Genomic DNA, 11,944 nt, shown 5'->3' with positions numbered 1-11,944 from the left:
CTACCTATCTATCTATCTCTATTATTATCTATATTTGTCTATATTTTAATATACCAGAAATAAAGTACAGTAAAAATTCTTATAAAGAACTCTAGAATGATTAAAGAAGGAAATTTATCTTAGAAATAATAACAATTTTTTTTATCTCTGTCTCATTATTTATTAGTATACATTCTGGTGATGTTTTCCCCAATTTTCTATTTTTTGAAGCAAATGAAATAATTTTGTAAAATAGTCATGAGATTCACAACATTCTAATATTGTAATATAGAAATCTAATTATGGAGCAGAAAGTAGTAATTGTTCTTGATACCTATCTCTTCTTTTGCAAGTTTTAGTGGATATAGTTTGCTTACAAGCAGCTATGAAGTAAACTCTAAGAAAACAATACTCTTTTTGTGAGTTTCTAAATGGCCATTCATGCTTTCATTGTTGCATGATTTATACCTTTTATGTTCTATTTTTCCAGATCATTAATACTGCAACATCATTTTCATTGATTGTTTTATTTTTTTGACAGGGGTGTTGAATCATCCCTAGAAATTGACATTTACACACAAATAAACACACACACATACTATTTGCTTCATAATCAAACATTTAAAAATTATTTGTAAGATCATAATCATCATTAGCACTAATTAATTAGTCCTATATTCTACTATTCTGCTTATTACTAAAATAATTGTTTTTCTTCATATGTTGGGGCTTTGTTAATAGCAGATGATTTCAATATTTTATTTATCCAGTAGACCAGACATCTGACAAAAAATGAATATCGGAATTAAATGACTTCATGCTTCAAGTGGACTTAATGGGTATATTTAGAATAGTTCAATAAAATGCCAAAGAATATAAATTCTACTCAGCCCCACACAGGAGTATCTCAACAATAAACCACATATTGGGACATAAAACATATCTCAGCAATTTGGAAAGATTGAAATAATTTTGTGGTGTATCTTATCTGATGACAATAATATTAAAACTTTGTACTGGCAGCAAATAAATCTTGTGTTAAGTATACATACTCATGGAGATTAGACAATGCATGACTGAATGATGATATGGTCAAACCATAAATAAATATTTAAAGAACCAAATGAAAATTATAACAACACTGGGACTTGTTAAATACATTCTTAAGAGGGAATTTTATAATGCCATATTAAAAATTGGATATAGCATAAATAAGTAACTAAATGTTGCAACTATAAAATTGGGAGAAAAAAAGGACAAAGGAAAGTCAAAACTCCCATCTAATACTACAGAATATAGAAAAAAAATCTATTGTAAAATTCATGGGGAATCACAAAATACTTTGAACAGCTAAAACAACCCTGAACAAAATGATCAATGTTTGATGAAGTGATTAGCATTCCCAATCTCAAGATACATTGTAAAACTACAGTAATAAAAATAGACATCTGAACTAATGGAGCAAAATAGAACACTCAAATGTTAGTGCATACAACTACAGTCATCTACTATTTGATTAAAGTACCAAAAATGTGCACTGTAGAAAAAAAATCTTCCAAATATGTTGCTGAGAATACTTGATGTCCAGATATAAAGGATGGAATTAGATCTATAACTGACACAAAATATAGCTCCATATGTTTCAATATCTAAGTGTGAAACCTAAAACTAAACCACTAGAACGAAGCATACAGTGCATGAAATGGACACTGCAAAGACTCCATTCTGGATAAGACAGTATTTCCCCAGAAACTAAGTCCAGCTATTGACAGATAGAACCCGGTAAAGTTAAAAACTTCTTTGCAACTAAAGAAATAAAATGAGTGAAAAGAAAGTCTACCAAACATGAAAAAGTCTGTGCTATTCATGCATCCGACAATGATTTACATTCAGAATACATAGTGAACTCCAAAAACAAAGGCTTATGAAAACAAATATTTGAATCAAATTTTGGGCTATATATTAAATATATCTTTTTCAAAAATATAAATAAAAACACCTAAGGATATCTCAAAATATGTTCATCATCCTCATAAATTAAGGACATGAAAATCAAAACAACTTTGAGGTTTTATCTTATGCCAGTCAGAATCACAAAGATAAACAAAACAACTAACAACAAATTCTGCAAAGCATTCGAGAAAGTAAAATATTTTATGAATAATGTGAGGAGTAACCTACATAGGCATACTGAAGACTGGATAGATTTTCTCTTACTTGACTAAAACTCAACATCAATGGATGAAAGGCTACATAAAACCCAAAACTATTCAACTAGTGTAAGGAAACTATAGAAATACTTCAATGTATTAATACAAGTAATGATTGACGTTTTCAAAGCCAAGAAGCAAGAGCAAAAGATGATCAATGACACTGTGTCCAATTACAAAGCTTCTGCACAGCAAAGTAAACAGTTAACAGTTGAGACAACTTACTACTACCTATGATTGCTGTTTCCAATATATAAACAGCATGTGATAGCCAATCTTCATTGCCAACTTGAGGTTTAGAGTGTTTTTCAAAGAATGTTTAACTGATCTGGGAAGATCCACCCTGAATATTAAGAGGCACTATCCTAGGAGTTGGGCCCTAGACTAAATGAGAGATAGAGAGGGGGAGGGAAGGGAGAAAGGGAAGGGGGAGAGGAGGGAGGAAGGGGAAAGTAAGAGACACACACAGAGAGAATACAATTTGCCAATGAGAAAGAAGCTAGTACAAAAAAAAAAAAAAAAAAAAAAACCCAAAAAACAAAAACTATATTGAGGGTAGTAGGGGATACTGTGCCTAGGTTCTGGGCTACTCACCAGGCAGTGTCCGGGATGAGTTTCTTTTCATGGTATAGATTTCAAGCTAGACTAGTCATTGGTTAGCTACTCCCACAATTTCTGCACTACCCTTATCCCAGTATATCCTTTAAGCAGAGCAAATTGTAGGTTGAAGGTTTTGTGACTGGGTTGATGTTCCAGTTCCTCCACTAAAGTCTTGTCTGGTTAGAGGAGATTTCCAGGTCAGGCTCACTATTCCCCACTGCTAATAGTCTTAGCAAGGGTCACCTTCATAGGTTCCGGAGAGTTCCCATTGCATTCGGTTCCTAGCTCAGCTCTTCTCAGAGATCTCCTACTGCCATTCCATTTGTCTCTCCCAGTACTCACTCCCCCCCAAAAATCAATGAAATTATTCCTAATGACATTTGCTACACTCATATTAGTGACTAGCATAATTGATATCATAGAGGCTTCTTTACTCAGAAACTGATTGAAACAGATGCTGAGACCCAAAGCCAAACATTAGGTAGAGTTTGGGGAAGTCCTGACGAGGGGGAAGAAATTCCGTAGGGGCCAGAATGGTCAAAGACACTCCAAGAAACAGACAAAATCAACTAACTTGGGCTCATAGGAACTCACAAAGACTGAACAGACAATGGCGAAGTCTGCAAGGGACTGACCTAGACACTGCATTGCACAACTGTCTGTCTCTGTATCTTTTCCTTACTTATGGAACACTTTTCTCCTAATTGGGTTGGCTCATCCAGTCTTAACAGAAGAGGAGATGCTTACACTTACTGCAATTTAATATGCCATGTTTTGTTGATATCCATGGGAGGCCTTCTCTTTTTTGAAGAGAAATAGAAGAGGAGTCTGGTTGTGGGGAGGTTGGGGGAGGGGGAAACATGTCAGGATATAAACACACACACACACAAATACAGAGAAGAAATATACATATTGTTACATTTTTCTTTTGAGTGACTTTTAAATATTTCTTTACTTAATCTTGGCATGGTAGTACACATGTATCATTCCAGCACTTCGGAGGCTGAGGCAGGGAACTTGTGAGTTTGAAGCTAACCTGAACAAGAGAATTAAACTTGGAAAATGAAAAACAAAAACCCCCTTCATATGTGTATACATTGTAACTCCCATGTTTTCAAATTATAATGATTCTTGTATATTTAATTCATTTCCCCATGACAGCAAGTAAATACTGTGCTCTATTTAATATTTATCTATTTATCTTATGATACCTATCACCATAAAAATATTTCCCAAGTTTTAAAAATCTTTATTACTGTGGCTCATACAAAGCATTTTGATAGTTGAATGAAAGTATTAGAAAGAGTTTGTTTGAGATCACTAAATTCTAGCAAGGAAATGTGTGAAACTCACAAGTTAGGTCAGGCATGGATAAGATGTTGGTAAGTAGAGCATGTGTGAGTTAAACACAGAGAAGAGCACCAAGGGCACAGATTATTCATGAGGCATCAAGAATATATGAGGCACCAGAGGCACTGAATAACAGGATGAATTAAATATGCATGAGACATATGAAACACTTATTATTCATGAGGTCTTAATTCAGTCACATATTGTTGACATCCATTTTGGCCCTCACAGTTCTATGCCCAGAAAACTCACAAAAAAAACCCATTGCTGCACAGTAGGATTATCTGCAAACTATTGGTATTAGCCAAGCATGTTAGTCTCTGTGTTCCTCCAATGGAGCAAGAACCTATCACTTGCCCAGGGCACTTCCTGCCAGTGGGTCCTTTGCTGGAACATCAACTCTCATTCTGGTAGCACTATAATTATAGAGAAAGCAGAGAAGGGAAAACTGTATACTCTACCATGAATTCACACATTGTGCCTTGTTAAATGTACATAATTATAAATATGCTATATTGTATTGTATCCTTGCCTTATACTTCATATATCAAGTGCATGGTAAAAATCAGGTGCTTTGAATATTTTGATTTGGTTTGTGTCCTAGTTGGTCACCACTTGTGACCACTTCTTTTGCACTGTGGTAGAAGCTCGTTGTTGTACCAAACAATTTCCCATATAGACCCTACTGATTTAATCAAGTATTGTCGTGTCCTTGAATGTATTTGATTAACAAGGACTTACTCATTTCATTGGATTTTGTTCCTTCAGATGTAAGAGATACAAGGAAATAAACTTCTAGGGTTTGTTTGCTTGGTGGTTTGTGGGTTTTATTGTTTCTTCACATTAGTTTGCATTTTTTAGCAGTTCATGCCAGGTAAGATCTATAAAAGATAAGAAAGTTGTTCTTCAGTATTTAAAAATGGATTTTATTTAGTTGTTTGAAAGGATTTATTTATTTTTATTTTATGTGTATATGTGGAGGTTGATAGCATATTTGTGCACTACATGTATGTCTGTTACCTATGGAACACAGAAAAGTTCCTCCAGGAAAATCATTTCCGAAACTGGAGTGACACATGGGCATAAGCCAACAAATGGATACTTGGAACCAAATTTGTATTTTCTGAATGGATAGTACAGTCCCTTAACTATCTGGTCATCTTCTCTGTCCATGATTTATTTGAGGATTGACAGCAACTACTGGAGATAAGTAATAATTTTTTTTAATATACTAGCTGCTGCCGTTTATGTTTTTCACTTTTTAAAAAAATTAAACTAAATTTTAATGACAATATACTATAAGGATTTCATTTTCAAACATGATTATCAAAAATTATTTAGAGTTTTAACACTATGATAAATTCAATATTACTTCTAAATATATTCTACTTACATGATAAAATTTTTTGGTCTCATTAGCCAACCAACTGGTGAAATGGACAGTACATGTGATAAAGTCAATTATGTACTTAAATTAAACTCAAACAAACAAGAAAAATCAATGAAGTGAGTAATTACCATTATTTTATCTCTTTTAGATATTTAGGGTATTTATATCCATGGAAATTCAAGTTTTTATGGTTTTCTGAAGCACCTAGATACTCTCTTAGAGACTGGAAAGCTACTGGGTGGATGGTCACATAGAAAAATAATGACCACTTCTTCTCTCCATCAATTCTCTTTCCTTTGCATAAGAAGATATTGTATAACGATTGTGGCTTAAAAGCTTTTTGTTAGAGCAACTTGAATTTATGAATGGTGCCCTGAATAAAAGATGCCAAACAGATTAGAGACCATCTTCAACATTTTATAAGGGAAAAAAAATCTTTTGATCTTTTGAAAGTTAGACATAGTAAATAGCAGTTAATTGTATAATGGATTCTTTATTACTTGTTTTGTTTTTGTTTGAGAAAGAGTCTCAATTAGACTAAGCTTGATCTCACGATCTACTTGTCTCCTTTTTCTAAGTAATGGGATTCAGACACACATCCATTACATCTCTGCTTCGTATTTCTTAACATAAGTTAAGAACTCAATGATCTGTAAAAATACCACTTTTAAAATACCTATAAAGTATTCAGTACTTCTGACAGAGTAAAAGATAGTTGTGTTGGCTAGTTTCATATTAACTTGACACAAGCTTTAGACAAGTTTATAGGGCATTTTCTTAATTAGTAATCAATGGGGGGCAGTCTATTGTGGATAGCAACACCCTTGGGTTAATGGTCCTGAATGCTAAAAGAAAGCAGGATGAGCAACTGATTAGAAGAATGCCCACAAAGCAGTAGTCCTCCATGGTCTCAGCAACAGCTTCACAAAACTACCCTGCTTTAATCCCTGCCCTAACTACTGTTGATTCTAATTTGGTAGATGGAAGTGTGAATGAAATAAAGCATTTCCTCCCTAAGCTGCTTCTGTTTATGGTATTTTGTCACAACAATAGTACCCATAACTAACATAGTAGTCAAAGCACTGTTCCCGGTGGTTCTTTACCAGTTACATACTGTTGTGCTCTTAGGGTGCCAAGGTCACATCCATAAATAAAAGGCCAGAATGCATTATCAACATTCAGATACACATTTCTCTACATATAGAAATGTAGATATATTTGATAGGTATGTCTTCCACTATTTCTACCCATGTTCTTTTTTACCTATTATCTATTCATGTATCCATGGATTTGTGCATCTTTCATCCTACTGTAGAAAAGGAAAATGGCTTCCCTTTATCATCCCACAGTCTTTGTCTGGTGTGTAATTACATTTTCACAAATGGGATTAACATGTAAGAAGCCCATTCAATTGTATATCATACATGAAAGTCCCACAAATATACAAAATTCAAAGAAAGGCCAGATGATTGAAAGTGATGTGACATCTTGTGTGATAGGATATAATAGGGTCTTGGGATTTCTCCCAAATTATGGGTGTGTGAGAGGAGAAAACACATGTTGAATCTCGGTGTCCTTGTTGTTCATATGAAGTCTCTCTAAAGTCATGGCCTGAGAGTAACTCACTTTATAATGGAGATAGGATTTACTAGTCAAAGTGTTATTTGAAGATGTAACTTACTTTTCCAAATTTCACTGTGTGAAATTTCTTTCAATGATCTACTCAGGAAGATTCCAAGTTCATAGTAGAGCTGTTGCTTACATTCAAGATTCAGTGCTATACCCTGGGCCCTTTCAGGGCTGAAAAGACTATATCCCAAAGAATAGCACTTTGATAACTACCTGCTAGTGGACAAAGTGTCACGGAGCAATGTCTCTCTGTCCTTCCTTCTGTCTTTCCAGCACCTACTCCATTTCTTGCCAGAAATGAGACATGGAAGCAAGACTATTTTCTTTAAAAGTTTTTTTCTCAATATGGATCATGGAAACTTAGAGGACTCTTGCACTGGCTATGTCATAAACCTAAAAATATCCTCTGTCCCTTCTCCATTGAGGACACTCTTCCCAGATTGCTCCTGTTCCCTTTCTTGTGGGAGGAATGCTAGATAGAAAAGCCCAAGGAGAATCTGAATAAACAAGCATTCATGGATTTCCTTCCTCTAATCATTACATTATATCCTCCTGAGAAATAAAAAAAAGTAACAAAAATGGTAATAGAATAAATTTTACACAAATTATAGCATACCAAATAGACAGCATTGCCTATGGTTATATTTAGATATGAGTAGTATAAAATAAAAACAATTAACTATCTGTTAGAGTTCTATGCAGAACTTTCACACAGAAAAGGAAACATTCATGTCTGCATTAGAGAAACTCCTGTGAAGAAAAACGTTAAAGCTTTAGTCACTCAGGTTAAGTCGATGTTTAAAACCAGGAGCTAGAGGAGACAAGCCAGTGTCCAAGCCTAGAAAAGGTTTGATTTTGGGCATCAGTGTATGGTGAAATCAGAACACAAAGTTAATATTATGGAAATTTAAATTTTTCTCTGAGTTTATGTTACTTTTATGTATGTGTATTCCAGTAAAAAATATTTTGAAAATTTATAATTATAGCTTAATTTTGAGTTATTTCTGTACCAAATTTGGTAGTAGTCTTCCATGGAAATAAACTAAATTCAGAGATGGCTTCATATAGTGGCTCGTAGTTTGAATTGATTTTTGTGTCTGTTCAGGGAGCATGCATGCCGGTCAGAGGAGAACTTTGTGGGGGTGATTTCTATCAAACTTATGTCATTGGATTTGGTACAGACTTTTTACTTGCTGTGCTTCGTGCAGGGCCAGTATTTCCTGTTTTCAACAGGTAATTTAAAGTATTTAGTAGATTTTGAAACAAGAGAAGACTATGAAATGGTAGCTGCAAAATACTGGTGGGTATGTTCTGAAAGAAGAAAGTGAACATATTAAAGGCTAGACCTACTCCAAATGACTTGACAGATTTTGATGATCCCTCCTGGGAGGCATCACCCTCCCTGTGGAGTTGGCGGGGGGGGGGGGGGAATAGTATGGGGAGGTCGAGGGGCATGGGATGTGGGGGGAGGGAACTGGGATTGATGTGTAAACTAAGAAAAAAATAAATATATATAAAAATAAAAATTAAAAACATTCAGAATGCACGTTAAAATAAATAACTAAATAAAGACATGTATGGATACATCAAGCAAATTCTGAATTGACTGGTATACTGAGTATTTGAGTTAGTTACACTTGCTAAAATTTCTACAATTAATGTTTTTCAATCTTTTTTTTTTTTTTTTTTTTTTTTTGGCTCGAGTGTAAAAAAGGAAAAGTGCATGCTGACATCACCATATATACAGTCTGGATTGCTGTTTATTTTATTTTTTTCTTGGATAATATTTGTGGCATTTTCCATTACTTATACATTCTTTGTCAGTCTAACTGAAGACTTTTGCTTTGGTTCTTTCTCCTCGGGGAAGCATTGTGTACATGTGATTAGAATTCTAAGTTAAAACAAGAGGTTTACATCTAAATCTCAGTTGGTTACCCAATCCTTGTTGAATTCAAACTAACCTTTCAGCTCTGTGTTGCAGCACCCATGAGGCTGGCAATGGTGATATTTGTTTAAGAATTAACATTCTTCTACATCACACAATGGCATTTACTCATTTTTCTTGTTAACATATTTCAAATAACTTATGAGTATGTGCATATGAATGTATGTAATTCTACATAAATATGTAACTTACTCGCTTAAAAGTTCAATTATCCCACTCCATGAGTTCTTAGTGACTAGTTGTTCTGGTCTGAGGATGACCAAATAATCAAATGCTCAAGAGTTCCAGATGAACCTAAGTTATATATGGAGACCATGTCTCAAAATATCAAAAACACAAAGCCAAGACAGAACAAACGTAAAATATGAACCAGAGAAATAGGTGGAGGAAAACCCAAAGGAACTGCTAGTTAAGACACAGTGTAATATGCATATAAGAATATAAAGTATTACCACTTGCTATTTTAAATATATACATAAACATTTATTTTCACCCATGACTAGGTATCCATATAAACTTCACAAACACCCACACACACACAGACTCACACCCACACAATTATTTTTGAAGATAATTATATGTGTAAAAATGATGAGAATAAATTATGCTGGGTGGTAAAAGGAACCCTAAAACATCATTTCAATTCTCTTTATTATTATAACCATTATAATTTTATAGGGGAAATGTAATCTATTTTGCATTATTTTTGTTATCAAATATAAAATACACCTCCTGCAATGATATATACTCTCTACCATATTGGGTAAAGCAAATTTAATTAATTTATTTTTAATAGTATTTTGTTTATATTTTATAGTATATATGATCAAAACAAACTGTTAAAGCCTACAATTATAATTTGTCAAGTAACTGAGTTTTATGTGTAAGATTTTTATGGAGTACTCAGTGAAAGTAGAAATAACCAAAGACAAATTTGCTGCAACCTAGCTGCTTTCAACACTTGTGTGTGTGGCTTGCCATCTCATTGCTTTCAGTGAGGCAATTGTTCTTCAGCTCATCACATATAATAAGCACCTGTGCTTTCAAGTGCAGAGAAAATTGTGGAAATTGAAGTGCCTTTGCTCGTGAACATTTTCTGTTGTACATTTTAGACACTGTCTTGCCACATGTAGAATACAATATTTCTTCAGGCACTACTACATCATCATTATGTAGTTTCTCTTTCACCATCATTAACAACTTTAAGAGTACAGCATGTGATAGGCAAATAGAAGCTTAGAAAAGATAACTGTCCATTGGGCTTTTGTAAAGCAGATTCTGCTTTTGGGAACAGAGTTATAACTATTACTATTATATAAATGTGTATTTTTGTTTTTTTCCATTGAGAATTTTGTCATGTATGCAGATAAAGTATAAGTAATATCGGGTTTTTAAGTTTAATAAATTTCAAGTGCATAAAACATGAACTGTCATAAATTTTAAGCTACATAGCCTTTCTGTAAATCAATTTCTCATGTTATTACCTATAAAATAGAAACAAATATCATACATCTAAACTTTTCTTGTTGGGTAAATTGAGGGAAGGATAGCAAAAACAAAACAAAACAAAACAAACAAACAAACAAAAAAACCAAAAACACAGAAAGGAGCATTTCCTAGCTTATATGCAAGTATTGATACCCTCCTAACTCTTGTTTGCCAAAGATTTTACTATGATCAAACAAGAAGCCATAATTCCCTAATATATAGTTATGAATGATATTCAGTGAATATTTGTAATTAATTTTTCTCCTGATATAGGGTTACACTTCACAGCCCTGGAATTATTGCTACTATGATATATAAAACCTAGGTAAAATGTGTTATTTTCACATTTCTAGCTAAGTGTTTTGAGCCTGCAGGTAGCTTAACTGCATACCACTTCCCTCTTCAGTAAGTACAGAAGTCCAGAGACAGAGTCTGTAAGGTTAGGTCATCAAGTAAAAGGTAGACCAGACGTTCCCAGGTCTATAAATCCCATTTTTATGCGAACTTGGGGTTTGCAGTAAAGATGTTCTCCATAAATTACAATGGAGAAATATTTGTTCCTTTATTATCTTTTTATATCTGAAGTTAACACTGTATTTCTAAATTTCTGTTGTCCATCTGAATTTTTCTTCTGTCTCAACTAGGGAGTCTTCTATGGGTTTCATTTCTGTAGTCATGGTGATAAGGAACAGAAAAGAATTATAAATCACACTGCCAGAGAGACTAGGATACAAGGAGTTTCATAAAAGGTCACTCACAGAAGAGGAAAGGAACAAGAGCTCCTGAGCATATTGGGAGTTGGGAGGGGGGTTTGCAATGAGTGGAGAGGGAGATAGAAGAAAGAGAAGGGGAGGAGAGGACAGAATATGGGACTAGGAAGATTGAGTCAGGGGATAAATAAATAAGAGAAAAAACAAACTAACTAACTAACTAAAAAAGAGATACCATAATAGCGGGAGCCATTGTAGGTTTGAAGAGAATGCTGACTATAGAAAATTGTCCAGAAACCTACAAGGATGACACCCCAACTAACAATCTGAGCAACAGTGGAAAGGCTACTTTAAAGGCCCTTCCCTGATAATGATATTGATAACTAACTTATATGCCATCATAGAGCCCTCATCTAGTAGCTGATGGAAACAGAAGCAGACACTCACAGCTAAACATTGAGCCGAACTCCTGGAATCCAGTTGCAGAGAGGGAGAAGAGATAAGAAAATGGGGGCAAGACCAGGCTACAGAAACCCACAGAGACAGCTGATCTGAATAAGGGGGAGCTCATGGACCCCTGTCTGATAGCTGGGAAACCAGCCTAAGACCAACTCAGACCCCATGAACGTGGAACCAGGATGTA

This window comes from Phodopus roborovskii, unplaced genomic scaffold, assembly GCF_943737965.1.
Source record: "Phodopus roborovskii unplaced genomic scaffold, PHOROB, whole genome shotgun sequence".
Classification (NCBI taxonomy): domain Eukaryota; kingdom Metazoa; phylum Chordata; class Mammalia; order Rodentia; family Cricetidae; genus Phodopus; species Phodopus roborovskii.
This window is presented reverse-complemented; position numbering follows the sequence as displayed.